The sequence below is a fragment of the Asparagus officinalis genome, chromosome 7 (assembly GCF_001876935.1).
Source record: "Asparagus officinalis chromosome 7, Aspof.V1, whole genome shotgun sequence".
Classification (NCBI taxonomy): Eukaryota; Viridiplantae; Streptophyta; class Magnoliopsida; order Asparagales; family Asparagaceae; genus Asparagus; species Asparagus officinalis.
Genome location: NC_033800.1, coordinates 138,028,433 through 138,050,396, shown reverse-complemented (window position 1 = coordinate 138,050,396; position 21,964 = coordinate 138,028,433). Strand labels below are relative to the sequence as shown.

Sequence of the window (21,964 nt, the reverse complement as noted above, 5' to 3'; positions counted from 1 at the left end):
CGGGTTAGAATGAGTCGGGTCTATCTCTGTGATCCTAGGTCCGGGACTGGATCTAGCTCGGCCCATGACCCGCCTAGGTGCGGACTGGTCTGACCCGGTTCGCGGCCTATGGGTCATGAGCTGGCCCATGGGTTTTTCATCCAAACCTTATTCTATTTTTTACCTTTTTAATTATATTAAACTTGTATTTACAATCATAAAATTATTTCTAATTTATTTTGAGTAATTTAAACTTGTATTAAACTATTTTTAAAATAGTATTAAACTCTTTAATCCATCTAGGTAGACAACAGTGAACTTAAAGATCGCTGTTTTATTTCTCAGTGGATCAAAAGGCTCATGAGCCAAATACCTATGACCTATTGACTTTGTTAGCAGCTAGTTTCAGACCTAAAAGACTAAATAAATAGCTAGTTGCACACCCAAAGGACTAAAAGAATAATTAGCCCAACTAAAAAATATATCATGGGTCAAGGCAGGTCGAGCCGGGGGAGGTCGGGCATGGGCTGAGCCTATTTCTTTGATCCCGAATCTAGACCAGCCCGGCTCGTGACTCGGGTATATCATGGGCTGGTTCGGGCCCAACCTACTACGCGTCGGGCCGGGTCGTGACACATGGTGGGCTGGGTTGGGTTAGCCTGCGGGTTGATCGGCCCACGCCCGATGTATATTTATTATGACATATTCGTATGGATAAATGTTATAATTTTATAAGGGGTGCACTTTATTTCTCAAGAAGAAAATTTAGTTGGAACTTATGAAACAAGAAACTTAGATTGACCTCTCAATTGGAAACAGAAGATCCGATTCATATTAACAGATGACAGAAAATAGAATGCAAAGTTCAACACAAAATTTACATTTGGCATAGATCATATCAATCATCCATAACATAACACACTAGTTCCATCTCAATTAATGTCTTTTATTATTCATCAATCATCATCACATCCGAAGCAAAATCATTCACGCATGCCCCTGACATCGCTTGCAACAAATTAACCCCAAGCAACCAAACCGTCTTCAAGTCATCTGAACAGCTTTTCCAGCTGAAGGGAACTCCTCGACGTCATAAGGAGAGTTATGCTTGGAGCTCTCAAACTTCTCACCATCTCCCCACAGTGCATAGGCCTCCTCTCCGTGGATTGCGTCGTCACCGATGTTCATGTCCTCCTCGCTGAGCCGTAGCGGCACAATGAGCTTGATCAGATTGCACACGATGGAGGTTATAATGACGTTGATGACGACGATGAAGGCGATCCCGGCTAGTTGCATGCCCATCTGCTTGAATCCTTCGCCAGTTCGACCGTCTCTGGTGGATTTTAAGATTAGTTAGCAAGATCTGGTTGGATTCAACAATTATTATTCAACGGATGATTAGTTGTATTCGGTGCAACTCAAGTAGTCAATAAAAACACGATAACTGTTTAAATAGTTAGAAAAATAGTTATGAATCATAGTTCCTTTTGTTAATTAATTGAGCTATATTATAGTTAATATTATAAACATTATAACCATCCATTAAGTAAATTTTTGCTGTGATTTAGAAAGTGAATCTTGTACTGTCTATACGCAACGAAGCCATACTTGAGGCCGTAAAGGAGGCCGATGTGTTTGTCGTCGGCGAAGAAAAGGCGGTTGAGTTTAGGATCGGCGAAGAAGCGGCAATGGCGTGGGTGTGGAAGATGGCGAGGGTGTCATCGATGGCGTTCAGGAACCTGAGCTTCTTGTGGAGGACCATCATCGTGTACCAGGGGATGCTGCCCGAGAGCACTCCCATTATGATTGCCGCCCATCCTTGAACCAGGCCTGGCCCAAATCGTGTTCAGAACAAAATTGGGGTCAGTCTCTACGGTATCTATGGGCCTATACCAAAGAGATGTTAACGTGTTCCTCATGAAAAAAGATAAAAGAGGTGCTGATGTCCCTCTATGATACTGGCTTATCACTGGCGTGTCAAACATTCAGACCATTTACGTACAGTCGGAAATCGAGATGTAAAATCAAAGTTGATGGTTTGGATGTGTACCACGTCAGCAACATATCTAAGTAAACAACTCACCAGCAGCGGGAGTGATGCAGACTAAGCCGGTGATCATGCCCTGCACAGCGCCAATGACCGACGGCTTCTCAAAGAAGAGGATGTCGAGGCCGAGGCCGAGCCAGACGAGGAGGCTGGTGGCGGTGCACACGTGCGTGTTTAAGATTGCGAGGGAGGCGTCTACGTTGACTGAGTAGGGCCCACCCCCGTTGAACCCGGTCCAGCCCATCCAGAGAAGGCCGGCACCGGCTAGCATGAGGAGGATGTTGTTTGGGGGGAATCTCTCCCTATCCTTGGATGCTCTTGGGCCCACCGGCCGAGCCAGACGAGGAGGCTGGTGGCGGTGCACACGTGCGTGTTTAAGATTGCGAGGGAGGCGTCTACGTTGACTGAGTAGGGCCCACCCCCGTTGAACCCGGTCCAGCCCATCCAGAGAAGGCCGGCACCGGCTAGCATGAGGAGGATGTTGTTTGGGGGGAATCTCTCCCTATCCTTGGATGCTCTTGGGCCCACCTGTACCCTAACATACTGTTAATTATATATGGCAAAAGCTTGATTGAAACTAGTTGTGTTAATCTTGGGTGTATTTCATCTGTCCGAATCTATAACGCTTTATTGTTTGGTTCATTAACCATAACTGTATATTTTTGATGTATGTTTATGGGGTGCCGGATAAGCATAGACAGTTCATTTGGCTAAATGAGCTGGTAAGATAATCATACTCCCTTTAAAAGAGGGAGTATGAGTAAAACTTTCTATGGATAAGTTTACCTCTAAACCTTATTTATATTATATATTCTAATTAAATTAAATTAAATTAATGAAATCAACGACTCATTATTTTCTAGCCTTTACCGGTTCATCTCCACATCTCTTTTTTTTATCATAATAACATCATATCTTCACTAAAATTCAAAATCTTTTTCTCTTCTCTTTCGTCACTCAATCTCCCTACCTCTTCATTAAAAAAAAAAAAAATTCAAATACGACTCCCCTCTTCATCTCCACCTGAAATTGACTCTAAAAAACTCCTACTTTCGAATACCAACAACACCTCAAGGATTTCTTTAGCAGTACATCGAGCCCAATCCTTCACCTAATTCCTCCTCCATGTTGCCCCCATCCATTTTATTCTTCGATGCATGTTTAATAGTAATTTTGAACTTTTTCTTAATTTTTTGGGAGATGGAAACCAAGTGAGATTTTATGCTCTCTTGGTTTCCCAATTCAGAACTATATAAAGATGCAGCAAGACGCCAAGATATTTTAGAACCCACAAAAATTTATTGAATACTTATAGTTCTTGTTGGGATAGCATAATTTACAAACAACCAAACTAGATATAATTTATGTATAATTTATTAATTAATTTGTACATGTCATATATAGTTATTTATTTTTTCACACTATACTAAATATTATTCTCAGTATATAAGTACATGGACAATGAATTTACATGTCCTATCATACTAGGAATCCTTTTGCATAATTGTTTTTTTTTTGAAATTCTTAACCTTTTAAAGAAATTCTTAATCTTTTTTAGAACCTTTTTAGATCTAAACTCACTATTTATAATTTCGGTTTTTATAGGATTGAGTCCCGAACTGTGAAAGAGGATGTAGCTTGTGAGGATTCAATCTATGCTGTCCTTGGGGCATGTTGAGTTGATTGGTTGGTGCCGAGATTGTGATTCATATAGGCATAACTCGAGTTGAGACTATATATTTTGTAGGTATATTTGAATATGTTTTGTTGTTATTTTTCTTTTGTGCGTGGTTTCATGTAATCATGATTAAATATGTAAAAATACTTATAATGCTTTCATCTTTTTGTCGGGGATGAAAGCTACTATGTAAGTTGAGAATGATAGTACGACTATCGGCTAGGGTCTTTTAGGGCCTCTTTTTTTTCTTAGAAGAATTATATTTGAATATGTATAATATTGGTTAATTTAATGGACTATATTTAGTGCATAAATCTACTTATATTTTTACTTTTTTGGTAAATATGTTTGAATATGTTTTGTCTCTGTTTTTCTTTTGTGTGTGGGTTTCATGTAATCATGGATAAATCTGTAAAAATACTTTTAGTGCTTTCATCCTTTTGTTGGGGATGAAAACTACTTTGTAAATTGGGAATGGTAGTACGGCTGTTGGTTGAAGTCTTTTAAGCCCCATTTTTTCTAAAAGAAATATATTTGAACATGTATCATATTGGTTAATTTAATGGACCATATTTAGTATATGAATCTACTTACTGTTTTACTTTTTTTTTATAAAAGAATAGTATATGTTGATTATATGCAAGTTTTTTATAGTGTCGTATAGTTTACTTGAGAATAAAGTACCACAATTTAGTATTAAATCAATGACAGAGTTTGGTTAAAGATGATGAAAAAGTGGTCTCAATATTCCCAATTTACTTGTTTGCTATTAAATGACAATTTAATAAAAAAAGTTTTAGAATAAGCTTATTTGGCACTATAAATTTCAATAATGATGATTAATAGCTTATGAGTCTAAATGAATGGATACAGCTAACATGTTTCGTATGTTTGCATAAGATAACAATATCAAATTTTTTTAATTAGAGTCTTAATGAGATCACCTTATTCTAACGATTTTTTTCAACTAATAAAATTCTATTTATCTAATTCATGAGTAATGCTTAACTTCTATTTGATCGATCAACTAATAAAGGCAAAATATACAGTGTGTTATGATTTTATTTATTTTTTTATTTTCTTAAAGTATAGATCCTTTTATAAAGAAATTTTACCAATATTTAGTTTCATCATTTGTAATTATTTATTTTTAAAATTTTTATACTTTATATTTATGGTTCTTTTACATTTTTTATTCATGTAGATTTTTGAGTGCATATGGGTAATTATAAACTGTTATGATTCCCATTTATGTTTTCAATCTAATTATTGGAAGAACATGGTATTCTAGATCTATTGTTGCATGAAGCGGATGTTCAAATAGCTCTCTAGGTTTGTTTTACAGTGTTGATCTTACCATGTTAAAAAGCATGAATAACCAAAAAGGCATATCTTTGGCACATGGCATTTAAACCCCAAAGAAAGTTCATTCACCGAAGTAGTTTAGTTGTATAATATAGAAAGAGCAACATAAAATTAGAATAGCTCTATAATCCTTATTATGAAAACTAAAACTAACACTCTAGGGTTGTTTAGCAAGTGTTGATCTGTACCATGATTTATAAAACATGAATACTAGAAGCAATATCTTGGCACGGATGAGTCGAGCATTTAAACCATAAAGTAAATTCATTCACGAAATAGTTTAGTTGTTTTACATAGAGAGCAACATAAAATTTACATGGTAGATAGTTCTATAAAGTTATTGTTTTATAAAACTAAGAACTAACAACTCAGCATAAACAAAAAAAAAGAACAATTCCACTATAAGTTGTCCAAACATATTTTTATAAAGAATTATGGTTTTAGTAAAATTAATTATAAGTTTAAATCTAGGATTTTAATAACAAAATTATAAGAAAGAAAAATTTTTAGAAATTTTTAGAATAGACCAAAAATCCAAAAAATATTATTCTAAGTCCACAAAATAAAGAACATTATTTACAAACTTTCTTATGGTTCTTTTACATTTTTTATTCATGTAGATTTTTGAGTGCATATGGGTAATTATAAACTGTTATGATTTCCATTTATGTTTTCATTAATTATTGGAAGAACATGGTATTTAGATCTATTGTTGCATGAAGGGATGTTCAAAATACTCTTTAGGGTTGTTTACAAGTGTTGATCTTACCATTTATAAAAACATGAATACCAAAAAGCATATCTTGGCACATGGGCATTTAAACCCCAAAGAAATTCATTCACGAAGTAGTTTTAGTTGTATAATATATAAAGAGCAACATAAAATTAGAATAGCTCTATAATGTTAGTTATGAAAACTAAAACTAACACTCTAGGGTTGTTTACAAGTGTTGATCTTACCATTTATAAAAGCATGAATACTAAGAAGCATATATTGGCACATGATCGAGCATTTAAACCATAAAGAAATTCATTCACGAAATAGTTTTAGTTGTTTTACATAGAGAGCAACATAAAATTTACATGTAGAATAGTTCTATAAAGTTATTATTTTATGAAAACTAGAACTAACAATTAGCATAAACAAAAAAAAGAAAATTCAAAAAATATTATTTCTAAGTACACAAAATAAAGAACATTATTTACAAACTTTAGGTAGTCTTATAAATCCTAAAAAATTATTTTGAAGCCAAAATGTAGAGTTGAATAAAACACACATTTTTAGATTTACTATTTAACTACTATTTCAATCAATACTATTTTTCTGTTAGAAAATTCTTTAAAATGATGTAAATCAATAGTCTTTTCAAATGATTAGAAAGTTACTAGGAATAATTATTCAATTTATTGAATTAAATTTTTTTATGTATGTTGTATAATTATAGGATTCATTGATGATAAAGCTACTGAGAGTACATTTCTCCAAACAATTGAGAGATATTATTCAAGTGAGTAAATTTCATCTTGTTACTTATTAAGTATTTAATAAAGTGTATCAATTATATGTAATGCTAAAAAAATATTAGATCAGTTAGATTGATAATAACAGAATATTCATTCATTTAATTGAAAATTCTATGCACCCTCGGCCTCAGAATTCGATAACAACAAATCGATCAAATGACCATCTATTTTAATTCACACGGATTTACTTGGCAGTTTCCATTAATTTCACTTTTAATTTGCATACTAACACTATTAACACTCAAATCTCTTTGAAATGCTTAATTCTAGATCTTTATTTTTTTCTCCTTCAAGTCACTTTTTCTCATATTCTTTTTCACAAAATAAATTCAAAACCTAAACAAGCAATTGTACAAGTTTATTAGATGGATTGTTAATTATTTATAATGTTATTAAAATACTCTAAACCTTTATTATTTCCCGTGAAGGCAAGAGTTTGAAACCAACAAGGTTATACCTAGAGACATTTGAAAAGTTTTAATATATTTTAAACTATTTCCCAACCTAATTATAGTAAATAAAAAACTCAAGAAATAACCACATGGAACACACGTGCATCTCACCTAGTATAAATATATAATGGGTCCTCTCTCCTTGTGTGATTAACTGTATAAACCTCGTCATTTTAATTTTTTGATCACTTATTTGACAAAATGAGATGCTAATTTATGACTAATCATTTAGGTACCATTTGGCAAAGGGTTAAGTGAGGGGTTAAGGAGACTTAACCCCTTCTTAACCCGCCAAAAAAAAAAAAACCTATACAAGGGTTAAAGTGAGTTAACCCTCCATAATTTGCCAAACATAAAAAATATAGAAGAGTTAAGCTAACCCTTTTAGAGGGATTAAAATGAGTTAACCCCTCAAAATGATGGATTTACGTACTAATACTCCTATTTGGAAGGATTAAGAGTTAACCCTTCTAATTATAAAGAAAATAGTCAAAATCATTGTTATTCCCAAACACTAAAACTGATCATAAAGATCAAAATAAAACTTATTTAACGGGTTAATAATTTAGTCATTCAGATTATCGAATGGGCTAAGTACATTAATTATTCTTTTTAACCTCTCTTCCTTAACCTTTTGCCAAACGGGGCTTTATGTAACAAACAGTGGCTGGCATGTCCTTCAACATTCCTAACAGGTATTTTGCTAACGTGAAACACATCTAGGATATGAGTTAGAATCTTCATATGTTTATGGTATTTGTTGTATAGTAGTGGCTTGGATGCGTGCGATATCGGCAGGTCACCATTAAGTAATGTCGAGAGACGCACTAACCCCAATCTATCTTTATATATGTATTTAATTTAAGTACATGAGTATAAGCAGACCGCTCCATTTGTCGAATTTTAGCACATTTAGCAAATTGAACTGTTAACTACTCGTCCACAACAGCTTGTATGCTCCAATAAGCTACCGTTGTGCACGCCACTCTTTTTGAGAACTAACCTGTTCAAACTAAGTTTAAGCTACCCTACGCCCCTAAATAACTAAACCAAGATTGGGATGGGAAAAAAAAAAAAGCCATTACCCAGAAAGCAGCAGTGAAGCCAGCAATCCCAGAAGCAAGATGAATAACATAACCCCCACAAAAATCCATCAACCCTTTCTTAAACAAAAACCCACTCGGCGACCAGATGCTAAACGCCCCAATACTGTATGAAAACGTCAACCACAGCGGCACAAACAACATCCAAGCATGAAAGTTCATCCTCCCAAGAAGCGAACCCGCCACCAAAATCAACGTGATCGCCGCGAAAACAAACTGGAAATACACCACCGTCGCCCTTGGGTACATTCCTACGAAATCCTCGTCGAGGGAGATGAGGTGGCGCTGGCTGAGGGCGAAGCCAGGTTTCCCCCAGAACGGAAGCATTTCGGTCCCGAAGGACATTTCGAATCCCCAGACGACCCAGCAGAGGAGGACGGCGGCGAAAGCGTAGAGGGCCTGTAGAAAATCATAACATGCCCAGCTATATATGAGTGCAACCGCTATATAACATCAGTATGGTTAACGTTAGTACAATCAGAATAGTGTATCAGTACCATGAAGGCGGAGTTGACGGCCCATTTCTTTTTGACGATGCTGCCGTAGAGGATGACGAGGCCGGGGACTGACTGGAGGCCCACGAGGGTGGCGGCGGTGAGTTGCCAGGCGTTGTCGCCTTTGTTTAGCCAGGCGGGCGCCGCTTCGGAGAGGTCGAGGTTGGAAGGGAGAGGAGGGGTGGCCATCTATGGTTTGTGTCTGACTTAGCTATTTTTGGTTTGAGTTGAGGTTGGGTTTTGAGTTTTGGGTGTATTTATATTTAGCGTTTGTCGTTGGTAATTAGGAGAGTGATTTGCACTAGGGAGATTTGGGGTTGGTACAAGGTGGATTGATTGCTGGCTGTAGTTGTTAATTATGAGAATTTGGAAATGATGTTGAGAGGATGGATGTTATAGGGTTGTATTGTGATTATTTAGGGTGCAAACAAGTAGAGTCGACGTTTGAGTTGAAATGTGATGTGTGTTTGAAATTAGGCTAAAAGGTTGTGTTTGTTTGTTTAAATTATGGATATAGCGGTAGTAAATAATTGGAACATACGCATGCATGAGAATGGATGGATGCATGTAATGTCCACTACTTCACGATAGAACATCTCCATCATGTATGAGGTGTGATAAAAATGAGATATTTATTTATTTTGATTAATATAGTGATTGTAAGATTATTATAAAAAATTATCTTCTTGAATCAAAGTATATGACTAAATTTTGTAGAAGTTCTTAATTAATTTCTGGTTCTAACAGTAATCATTAATTCCAGGGTAGATTACAGTAAACCCCAACTTCAAGAACTTTCATTTGCAGCGACTTTCAAATCATAGTTATCTGGCAATAGCTTTTGAAATTGCAGGAAACCCCCAATAAGTTTTTGGGTTCTTGCATATAACCCTTATATGTTAGAACCAAAAAACAACATGAAAAGGCATTTGAAAGTTATTGACAGTTTAGTGTAGTTTAAGCAAAAGATACAAAGAGTTCTCTGCAAAAGTTAATTATTGGGGCTTTATTACAATTTAAAAGTTGTTAGGGGTTTATTGCAAAATGCTGAAAGTTCTCGCGGGTTTAGTTTAATTTACCCTTAATTCTATTTATAGTATATATCTATTCAAGTTAGATCCAAATTAACTTCGTTTCTAAAATACAAAATTTAAAGCTCACATTTGGATCTTCATATCTTTGCATAGGGAACAAGAAGAATCAATGCAAGAAAGTTGCTACCTGACTCTCATTGGTTTAATCATCAAGTACTTTGTAACATTTCCTATATATCGGAGGAATTTCACACGTCAACATAGTTACATAGAGGAAGGCCCTTTCTGGTCACCATCTTGGCACCTCATGGACAACTCCAGCTTGACATTGGAATATATGATGAACCATGGATGTGATGGAAAATGATTTGTTTTCTTGTCTTATGTACTTAAAATGTGTACACATATTATGTCAAAAAGTTTAGCTAGCATCTTGTTGCAATGGGATTAATTGTCACAAGTTTGATGCGTGCCTACATCAAAAGGTCAAAATCTCATATTATTGAAGATGGGCTTTCTTCCGTTGGGCCAGCTATCAGAATCCAGACTCACAAAGGATAAGGTTTCGTTTGGATACCATTGTGCTTTTCTTGTTATGTTTTTGTAAATAAATACCATAGCGTTGTGTTTTTCCCTTAAACTATTTTCAAAACATCATGTTGAGTGTTTTTGGTCAACACTAGTTTGACCTATAACAACATTAGTATTAAACATATTACTAATATATTATATATTAATTATAATAAAATATATTATAAATAAAATGTTATGACATTTAGTTTACATTATTATAGTATTATAAACATTAAAAATAATGCAATATAATATTGCATAATGTATGATAATATTATATTGTAGTTTAATGTGTTATATCACATTACAATTATTACATGTTATATTCAAATAATAATATATTTAATTATTTTGGTATATCAATTTGTTATTGATATATATTATACAATATTTTTAAATAATATTATTTTATTAGTGATATAATATAATAATATTATTAATACTGTTAATATTATGTTATTACTTGTATATTACTAATAAGTTAATATCTTATAGATATTTTAATATTATATAATATATTATGGTTTCTAATATGTTAGCGTTTATTAATAATACATTAGTAATTTATGATATAAATAAATATTATTATATTATGAATACATTACTTTTTTATTAATATTTTTTAGCAATATATTATTTTAATATTAAAAATTATTTTATTTTATAATATATTATATTATTTATTATAAAATATATTAATATTTTATATATTATATTATATTACTATATAATATATTATTATAATATTATTATATAATATTTTATAATTATTAATTTATTTATTAAAAGTTAATAATATTATAGTTATTATAATATTGTATTATATTAATATATCATTATTATATTATTATTTATTATCAATAATTTTATTATTTTTAATTAGTTTATTTATATTTTATTATTATTTATTATTATGTAATACATTATCAACGTATTGAATACTAGTATTTAATATGTTATTATATTATTATATAAGATATCTTAATTATTATATTTTATATTATTTAATAAATATTTTTAATATATTAGATTAACTATAATATAGAATAGTATCGATGATAACTATTATATTATTATTTATTATCAATAATTTTATTATTTTTAATTAGTTTATTTATATTTTATTATTATTTATTATTATGTAATACATTATCAACGTATTGAATACTAGTATTTAATATGTTATTATATTATTATATAAGATATCTTAATTATTATATTTTATATTATTTAATAAATATTTTTAATATATTAGATTAACTATAATATAGAATAGTATCGATGATAACCATATATTAATTATATTTAATATATTATATTAGATATTATATTAACACCTCATCAAACTCAAAACCAAAACATCAAACTTAAAACACCTAAAAGATGTTTTGAAATAAGTATTGTCTTTTTGGTTTGGGGATGATTTAGTATTGCGTGCCGTGCAAAAGCGTGCTCGACAACCAAACGAGTCCGCGAGCGATAAGAGAAGAAAACCAAACCAAATACGATTGTAATTCATCAAAATACAACACAAATCAAACCAAACACAGATATTTACGTGGTTCGGCAATTGTCTACGTTCACGGGGAGAGGATGAAGATATTTCACTATATGGAGAACAACGAGTTACAACTCACAAAATCACTCAAATATAACCCTAACCAAAACTCTCAACTCCCTCACAATATCACCCTCTCAAAGTGCTCAAAAGACTGCTAATTCTTTCCTTTAGAAACCCTAAAAATATGTTTGTATTTATATCAAACACCCAATCCAAAACCAACCAGGAAAACCAAATCTGGCCCATAACCGCTTCGCAGTCGATCAGACATAGGCCTGCGGTCGACCGGCTAGAAAGACAAATTTCAGCCATGTAACATGCACATTTTCTGTCGACTGGTCAAACTCGTTCGGTCCACCGACCACGTCTTCGGTCGACCAGTCGAATTCGTTCGGTCGACCGACCAAAATAGGGTTTCAGACCCTGTAATCCAATAGGCTGTCCCGAACTTCACTTTTGTCTTCTTGCCAAGAACGCAATGCTCACAGAATTCTATCTTTTCACTCTTGGCTCCCTTCAATATCCCCTGCTTGCACAAAGCCTGCAGTGACTTTTTACCTGTGTGTCCCAACCTATAGTTCTAAAGTTTGCTCGTGTCTGCCTCTGAAATAACTGAAGCTACCTGGCCAATCTCAGTGCTTCCTTTCAGATAATACAAATTCCTACTGCGGACTCCCTTCATCACCACCAAAGATCCCTTAGTAACATTTACTACACCGTTCTTAAAGGTCACCTTTGAAATTACCCTCGAGGGGGTGAATTGGGTAATGTGACAATAGATGTGCAATTAAAATTTATCAATGCAATACATCAACCAAATTAAATGTAAAAACAATAAATAGAGAAAGAGTTTAGAGAATAGTTAGCCAATAGTGACACGCGATATGCTCACGAGGTTCGGTCCTCCGACCTATGTCCCCGACCATCTCTCTCGATGGTAACCTCACTATCACACATGGTTTGAAAGCCGGAACTTCTTCACAATGATGTCCTCTTGAGATCTTACAATCCATACAAGTGATCTCCTCGAGATCAATGTCACCACACAATCACAATGGAAAAAGAAAAAACTCTCACAACAATCCTATGACAAGGATCAAGTGAAGAACAAGTAAAGTTCAAGGGTTGTGGAGTGTGGATGTGAGAAAAACAAAGACTTAAACACAATTGTGGATTAAGAATTGAAAGTTTGAGCTTAAGAACACCTAGAAAACCAAACTTAAGATTTTTCTCTTGCTGAATTGATTACTGAAGTTATGAGGGTGGTTGGGTATTTATAGAAGCCCAAACCATAGCCCAAATCCCAAACAAGTACAAAAATCCCAAAATTTTAGCTCAGCCAAAAACTAGCCATTACAGTGTTATAAGTCGACTTGCTATAGTACATAAGTCAACTTATAAACTACATGTTACAAGCTATACAACACATATAAGTCGACTTGCTGGCGATCATAAGTCGACTTATCATATATAAATTAACTCGTTGGATTTATAAGTCGACTCAGCAGGTGTTTTCTACAAATTCCAGCACAGATCATAAGTCAACTTATCTCAGGCATAAGTTGACTTATAAACGTACACAGACACTGTGCATGTATAAAATTTGAGTTTTTGAGAGCCTTTAAATTAGCAGATAAAATCTAAAAAATATGAAGCTTTAGGAAATATTTACAAACATGATTTTGAACATGTTAGAAAAAGAATTTTTGAAAGATCATTTCCTAATTGTAAAAACTACTCATTTTTAAATTAGTTCATAAAAAATGTTTTTGTGAAAGTGTGTATGTGAACCCAATGAGCTTTAAATGTTATCAACTCAATAACTTGTCTACATCAAGCACTAGAGAGAAAGAAAAAGATGCAAATATCTCACATATATGAATATAATTCTTTGGTCTTGATATTTGCTCATATTTAGATGAAGCTTCTCGTTTGAATTGTGTTCTTGAAAGCTTTGCTTCACCACATTGCCTCCACCTCCATGGATATCATCGTCGTAACTCTTTGTTCCATCCAATCCTCTAATTTTAACACTAACTTTCTTAATAAATTGTAATCTACACAATATAACTCAACAAGCAATTAGCACCAATAATGGTATTTGTAAATCATCATCAAAATAAGAGAACTAATAACCTTGAATCCCTTCGCCTCCAAAGCTCCAACAGAAAATAAGATTCTTCTTCAACTAAGGAACGAATCTCACTTCATTCAATTCGTGAACAACTCCATCGTGCATCCGGATTCTGACGGTACCTATCCCACAAATGCCACATGATTGATCATTTCCCATGACTACCACGCCCCCATCGAGTCTCTCGAACGATGCAAACCAATCTCGTCGGAGAGTCACATGATAAGTAGCACCAGAATCTAGCATCCAATCAGATGTATCCATATGGTTCACCTCTGGAGTAATCAATAGAGAAAATCACGAATCATCAGAATCATCACCTTTAGTGACGTTCATCTCATTGGCCTTCGGACCCTTCTTCTTGCTATTCTCATTCTCTTTGAGTTTCGGACAATCTCTCTTCCAATGTCCTTATTCTTTGCAGAACGCACACTGGTTCTTCGCTAATTGGTGGTGACCTTTTGACTTTGACCTGTCTCTATTTCCACCTCTTGGATATAGACTTCTTCCTCTCGTTGACAAGGCCTCTCCTGAAGTGCTAGATCGGGAAGTCTCTTTGTCCTTCCTCCTCAAATCATAATTCGTCAATGCATTAGTCACTTCACTGTAGGTGATGAAAGATCTACCATTCAACAAAGTGAGCATGAAGGTATCATACTCCTCATCGGGTAAGGAGCCTAACAAAATAATTGCCTAGTACTCGTCCGTTATCTTCTCATCCACGTTCGTCAAGTCCGACAATAACTTTGTATAGTTGTTCACATGAGCCACAAGTGAGGTGCCCTTGGACATCTGGAATCTGAATAATCTTGTCACGTCCCGCTTCCCAAAATACCAGGGAATCGGAGCGTGAACAAGCCCGCGACGTATTAGACTGAGGAGAGATATACACTATCTTTTTCTTTTCTTTTCTCCTCAATCCAATACGCTAAGCGTCTGGAAATAATACAATGCAAAGGCACAGGTCCCCGATCACAATCAGCAAGAATATAATGAACAACATAGAATAAAATAATACATATCACAACTGAATATTCATCCCAGACATAATATTCGGGTCAACATGCCCTTATACAAAACTATCTGAATGAAATACTGGAGAATATAAAAATACAATGAACAAAAGGGAATGAAAGTGCTACAAAACAAACTGAAAGGAATGACTAAGCTTCGGCTTCTTCTTCTGCTACGTCTGCAAGGACAAAAAAACGTGCAACTGGAAATCCAACAAAATCAACATACAAATTCACTACTAAAACACGATAGACATAAAGCATCCAAAATCGATCAGGTAACGAGATCATGCAGCTAGCGATCAGTCTAATCATCCAAATCACAAGATCATACAATAGATGGAATTAATACTTAAAAATCTACAATTTGAGACGTAGTACGTCGAGCGAAATAATCCAAACAAGGAAACCCTCATGTATATACCATATGTCTTAATTTGTAGATAATTAAATATTAATCCCGATCTATGTATGAAAAGAAAATAACTGGCCATCCTATCACAACTCACTGGTCCACATCTCACATAGAGTCAACACTCATATCACCGGATAACTGACTGTTCACAAATCCTCTACGTGCACCCAATACGCCGTTACACTGGATCGGTCAGAGGGCTACAAGCAATCCGACTCCGGCCTGGTTCGAACTCAAGCAAGAATCAGGTGAATATCAAGCTCACGGACCAAAGTGGCTACACCGGCTCCACTTTGACCCAACAAACCAACCCCAAGCTACACTGGATCATGGGGAGGCCTGGAAGATACATCAACAGTCTTATCCGATCACATGAACATGGACTTTCCCATCCCAACTCTCTTGTATTTTCTAAATCAACCATAATCTCTATTAACTCGGGTTCACCACCTAAACTCAATCAACACACTCACACATGTCACTAAGTTTGTTCATGACGCACGAGGTCACTTAGATCATGAACTGCTAGGGTGTTCTCAAAACACAATAGCAACCAATAAGTACAACCAATCATGTGCAACGATATCATGGCATATCACATAATTAAAACGAAAATCACACATTCAAAAAATAATCCTTTAAATTAATAATTATAATTTCTTTACTCTCAAAATAAATTCTTCTTTAAAATTTATAAATTCTCCAAAATGATTCGCTTATCAAATACAATTCGTTTCACTTTATCATCATTACTCCGAAAATACGTATTTATCACATCAACTATGATTTAATATCAATTATATTCATTCAAACCCAGTAGATTAAATAGTTCACAATGATAACTATGCCAAATTAATTAGTTGCTTGAGCAATAGAGGAATTCTTAGCCTCGGTCATTGTTTCGGAACGAAATCGACAGAGACCGTTGGCGCGCGGGTCGGAGAGTGGCGCGGTCAGGCGGCGGGCGTGGAGGCGAGCGCTGAGGGAGGCGGCCGGCGTGGTGCGGTGGTTTCGCTTTGGAGAGGAGGAGAAGAGAGAGGAGAGGAAGTGTTGGGGCGGGCTGGTGTTTCAGTGACATGAGAGAGAGGAGAGAGGGTATCATGGGTATATATATATATATATATATTATATAGGGTTAGGGTTAGGGAATTTAACTAAAAATAATTAAAATAAATATTTTTGGGTACTTAAAATTTAAACTAATTACATAATAATTATCTACACTTAAAAACGTACATGTTGTGCTATTACAACAGTTGATACGAAATAGTCGAAAAATACCCATATTGTATAATTAAACGAAAATAATTAATAAATAAAATATAATTACTTACATTTAAAATCCAATAATTAGGGGATAATTATATACACAGTAAAACGTACTCGTTATACTACTACGACAGATAATATGTAACAATAAAAATAATACAACAATTTATTCAAATAATACGTAATTAATAATACAACATATTATATGAAAATATACGTAATAATAAAAAATAATACAACGTATTATTCAAAATGACATGTAATAATACCGATAACACAACAGATTAATTCCAGAAATTTCTACCACCCAAAATTAATTTATAAATATTAATATCATTTAAATAAGTATAAAATCATATTTTTAATCATAGGAAATCCTAGAAAATCAAAAAATACAAATACTCTTTTTGAAAATAATAATTAAATATTTTAAAATACCAGAAAATTATTTTAACTAGCATCGAAAATCCATGGTCCTTACATTCTACCCCCTTAAAACAAATTTCGCCCTCGAAATTAAAATAAAAGTGATGCACTTATATGCATCATTCAAGATAAATAAAGAGAGCTACATCATCAAAAGTTATAACTAATCAGCTAAGTAATACGGTTCAAAATAGTATTGTAAAAATAGTATAAACTATCACAAGAAGTGTGAAGTGCATAAAAGACAATCATAGTCATATCAAATCATAACATATCTGACATAATAATCCAAAAGAACAAAACTAAATTTATGCACATATAGGCATCATAAACGTAATGATATCTAACACCATAAAAATGTAGAAAGCACTAAAATAAAATTCACCATAATAGATACATAGTAATTTATATAACATATACATGATCACAAATCAAACGATATTAACATATTTAAGTAAAATAACATAATAGTAACCATCAAACAAATCATGAAATAATATAATAATTTGCAGATTAATACAAAGAATATCATGTAATTATGTATTCATAATATTTACACAACGAACACAATATCAAAATATCCCAATAACCATTATATCATTATACCCATTAGAATAACCAAATATGATACAAAAACTATAAAACCAATATACATAAAGAATAAACATAATACAACATATGAACTGCCATGTAATAATATCCCAAAACAATAATCAATTATGGACATAATCAGTTAACTAAAACAGTAATACAGAGACTTGTGTATATAAAAATTAATAAATACATCAATTGAAATAATTAATGAATAAGTAATAAAATACAATATTAAAGTAAAATATACACAACCTAACAAAAGAAAAACAACTAATAACCACAACAAAATATCTACAATGTGCAAAATCTATAACTAAGTTGTATAAACTTATAACACTCATTTCACATACTAAAATAAACTACGAAACTACTGGAAATAACTATGTTAACCAATAAACAATACAACCCAATAACACAAATAACTAATAAATTAATAAAATTAAAGATAATACAAAAAGACATACAAGAAAGACTTATAACTTGATAATAACCAAACTGTAATGATAACAAAACGCGTATATGGAAAATAAAACGTGACCAAAATTATGTGGTAACATACACAACAGACATGTATAAATAAATGTACAATACGTAGAATTAATAAAATAAATGCAACAAAAATAAAAATAATTACACTATAACATGACCACAAACAAAAATTATAATAAAAACATAATAATTACTGAATCACAATGAGTATAGCAATACACAAATTAAGAAGTGAAAAGAAAAAAAATAAGTAAGAATACACTCCATAAATATAAGACACACCAACTACAAAAATATTACGACTAAATACGTAACCAAAATATAATATGTAAAAATACAAAAATCAAAGCTAAACAAACATACACACCGTAACAACCTTTAATAACATTATACACAAACTATAAAGTCATAACCACACACTCACACCGAAAAAATAATAACTCCTATTCAAGAAAAATATAAGAATAAAACAATATTGATAAATTATGATCTACGAAAAACACAAAAATAAGAGAGACGAAACAGAAGAGTAACACGATGTAAAATAACACAAGTCAAAATAATGAAATAACAATCTAAAAAAAAAAACATAATTGAAGGACTCAATGTATTCAAACAAGTAATGAACAATTTGACAACATAAAACTCAAAATAATTTAACACGTACAAAAATCATAGAATATACTGAAACGTAAATACTTACTAACAATACTGACACTCACAAACATACTACTAGCTAAAGAAGTATAGTATATAAAACAAATACTATGAAAGGTAACATAGGTATATGGGCAAATGAAAACATAAGAATATAATAAAAACACTAATATATTGTATATAAACATACAATGAATGATTGATGAACATGTGAATATAAACACCGATAATACATGAAATAGAACACGATTAAACACAATTGATACTAAAATCATGAATGATTATAAATCAATAAGATAACATTGTAAATATAATAATCTACATGAATACATTATAATGAAAAGAGAATAGTAATTATAAAGAATGAAAAGTAAAACATAATTCAAGTAACGAAAATAATGAATGAGGAATGAACAACAAACAACGACACAATAAAAAAGTAAAACATAATTCAAGTAACGAAAATAATGAATGAGGAATGAACAACAAACAACGACACAATAAAGACATAAAAATCTAAGAATTACCATAAAATAAATACTAAAAAAATAACACGTGTATACAATGTATATTGTCACAATGATAAAATAATACATATCGAAAATGAAGCAAACAACGACAAATATGCAACTACACTATAAACAAACCATGAATAAATACTTTACATACTCACAAATGCTATTTAGAAAAATCTTTTATATTAGGAATAAAAGATTATAACCAATGGTACGAGATAATGTAACAAAACTATATAATTAGTAACCTAATCCAAACCTAACAATATGAATAATTGTTTGAATATCAAAATAAAAATACATTGCTCTTAGAAATAACAAAACCAATACGAACATAATAAAATAATCTAACAAGGCAAAACTTACTGATAAAAACTATATACTGAGAATGTAAATGATAAGAATATATTGTATATGTAGAATATTAAAATCATGAATTTATTAAAGTATATCATGAAATACGAACGATATATAATAATCTAAACATAAGTAATTAATAGATAATATGACAGAAAAACACACACATACACAAGTTTAGATATGCAAAAATATATTTAAACACAAGAAAATAATCTGAATATCAGATATGCTATGTGATGTATATGTGGAGTCTAGAGCAATGCAAAACACTTAATGACATGGTTTAAACAATTGAAATATATAAGTAATTATATATATTTTCATTAATAAAAATATACAATATAACACTGTGTGTGATACATAAAATAATATAATAAATAATACAAAAATCAATTCACTTAAACGATACATAAGTCAAAATCAAAGAAAATATAGTTGTAAAATAATAACATATAAAATAATAACAGACACGAGGATAGAGGAGTTATACAAAGAGAGGATAATCACGAAGCGATGAGACAAGAACGATGGAAAACTCCGGAGTCAAAGAGTGATAAGATAGGGACGAAACGAACCCTATCAAGAAAATAGGATAATGGCTCAAGAATAGTCTCGTAGATGAAATATGATATGTATCTAAATTGTCAACTATATTCTTACTAGTGAGGACTCGGGGCCGTGATCGGAACCGTGACCTGCATGGGCCACCACTAAAACCTGTCACGCCCTGCTTCCCAAAATACCAGGGAATCGGAGCGTGAACAAGCCCGCGACGTATTGGACTGAGGAGAGATATACACTATCTTTTTCTTTTCTTTTCTCCTCATTCCAATACGCTAAGCGTCTGGAAATAATACAATGCAAAGGCACAGGTCCCCGATCACAATCAGCAAGAATATAATGAACAACATAGAATAAAATAATACATATCACAACTGAATATTCATCCCAGACATAATATTCGGGTCAACATGCCCTTATACAAAACTATCTGAATGAAATACTGGAGAATATAAAAATACAATGAACAAAAGGGAATGAAAGTGCTACAAAACAAACTGAAAGGAATGACTAAGCTTCAGCTTCTTCTTCTGCTACGTCTGCATCCTGCTGAGAATCCTCTGGCTCCTGATGATCTCCCAGCTGAACATGTTCTTCCTCTAAGTCTGACGTACACCAGAGAAAACAGGTGTACGTCAGGTGCATGGCGCACGGCAAGACCCGACCCCACAAAGAAAATAGAACAAACGGAAATCCAAAGCGAGAAATGATACGATAACAGAAATGACAAAAAAACGTGCAACTGGAAATCCAACAAAATCAACATACAAATTCACTACTAAAACACGATAGACATAAAGCATCCAAAATCGATCAGGTAACGAGATCATGCAGCTAGCGATCAGTCTAATCATCCAAATCACAAGATCATACAATAGATGGAATTAATACTTAAAAATCTACAATTCGAGACGTAGTACGTCGAGCGAAATATTCCAAACAAGGAAACCCTCATGTATATATCATATGTCTCAATTTGTAGATAATTAAATATTAATCCCGATCTATGTATGAAAAGAAAACAACTGGCCATCCTATCACAACTCACTGGTCCACATCTCACATAGAGTCAACACTCATATCACCGGATAACTGACTGTTCACAAATCCTCTACGTGCACCCAATACGCCGCTACACTGGATCGGTCAGAGGGCTACACACAATCTGATTCCAGCCTGGTTCGAACTCAAGCAAGAATCAGGTGAATATCAAGCTCACGGACCAAAGTGGCTACACCGGCTCCACTTTGACCCAACAAACCAACCCCAAGCTACACTGGATCATGGGGAGGCCTGGAAGATACATCAACAGCCTTATCCGATCACATGAACATGGACTTTCCCATCCCAACTCTCTTGTATTTTCTAAATCAACCATAATCTCTATTAACTCGGGTTCACCACCTAAACTCAATCAACAAACTCACACATGTCACTAAGTTTGTTCATGACGCACGACGGTCACTAAGTCATGAACCTGCGCTAGGCGGGTCTCAAACACAATAGCAACCAATTAAGTACAAACCAATCATGTGCAACGATATCATGGATATCACATAATTAAAACGGAAATCAACACAATTCAAAAATAATCCTTTATTAAATAATAAATTTCTTTATCTCAAAATAAACTTTTAAATATATAAATTTCCAAAATGATTCTTGGTTATCAAAATCAAATTCTTTACTTTATTCATCATTATTCCGAAGAATTTACTATT

At 32.9% G+C, this 21,964-nt stretch overlaps 1 pseudogene; it reads right to left on the bottom strand.

Annotated features, from left to right (window-relative positions):
- On the bottom strand, nucleotides 784-8,831 carry LOC109848836 (annotated as a pseudogene).